This window comes from Octopus bimaculoides, chromosome 17, assembly GCF_001194135.2.
Source record: "Octopus bimaculoides isolate UCB-OBI-ISO-001 chromosome 17, ASM119413v2, whole genome shotgun sequence".
NCBI lineage: Eukaryota > Metazoa > Mollusca > Cephalopoda > Octopoda > Octopodidae > Octopus > Octopus bimaculoides.
Genome location: NC_068997.1, coordinates 32,993,169 through 32,994,383, shown reverse-complemented (window position 1 = coordinate 32,994,383; position 1,215 = coordinate 32,993,169).

Genomic DNA, 1,215 nt, shown 5'->3' with positions numbered 1-1,215 from the left:
TGTGTGTGTGTGTGTGTGTGTGTGTGTGTGTGTGTGTGTGTGTGTGTGTGTGTGTGTTCGTGTAAAAGTTGAAGTACGCCAATAAAATATCACTAACCATTCAAAAATGGTGATATTGATATTAATTAGTGTCAGAAAACAATTACGTAATACTTTCAATATCGAATAGTGTCACTCTTTAAATACTTTATTGAATATACTTACCTATATTTAAAATATGAAACTGAAATATATATGCTGAGGTGTCGATTGCTTATCCTCACCGTCTAGCAATGAATATGTTTGAAATTAAATTGAAAGAATTATCTCTACGGAAAACAGCAAATCGATAGATATTAAAGCAAAATTAATTTAAATTATAAGCAAAAATAATTCATATTTAAAATATGAATTTAAGTACAGTAAATCAAAAATATAAAGAAGCAATTAAAAGGCATATTGTTCACGTATAGCAATATTAATGATTTCAAATACTCGATCAACACGCTATAATAATGTCTGCCATCGTGTTTTCAAACCAGAATCTTTGAGTGAACTTCTGTAGAGAGTGAAATGTTTGAGGATGAAATGTTTTCCGTTATTCAATACTAATTCAATACTAATTGCACTAAGATTTCCATGAGAGAAATTTGGCTTAAATGTAGGAAATGTAATTGAAGAGACTCGAGACAATCTAGCTTTAAAAACACCAATCTGTTTCTCGAAAAGGAGTTCTGTAATTTGGTAAGGATTTAGCACTGATCCATTTAAAGATATGCCAAGTTTTCAGCTGGGGCACTGTGTGTGCTTCATCAAATAGCTTTTAATACCTCGCGGATTTGAGGTTCTATAAAAAGTCTCTCCTTAAGTTTGGCAGCACTTAATTTTGGTAATATTTTCGAGGGAAATTGAAATGCTCTTGATTTTTTTTTTTACCCACTCGCCTTCACAAATATCCTCATTAAACCAAACTTAATGGTAGTAAAAATATTTCTTTGGATTATCGGAAGGAATTGATTGAATGTTATTCCTTCCAGAAATATATAAGGACTTGGTTGGCCATTCTCTTTTATTGTAATGCTCTGTAATACACGACTGTCCCACAGGCATTGAAAACAGCAGCGCTTGGTGAGTCTCGTTGCATGCCCATTAACACAGCAATTATTTTAAGATCTCCAAAAAGATACCACAGGTGAACTGCATTAAAAAGGCTTTCCATGTGAGCATCCATTGAAT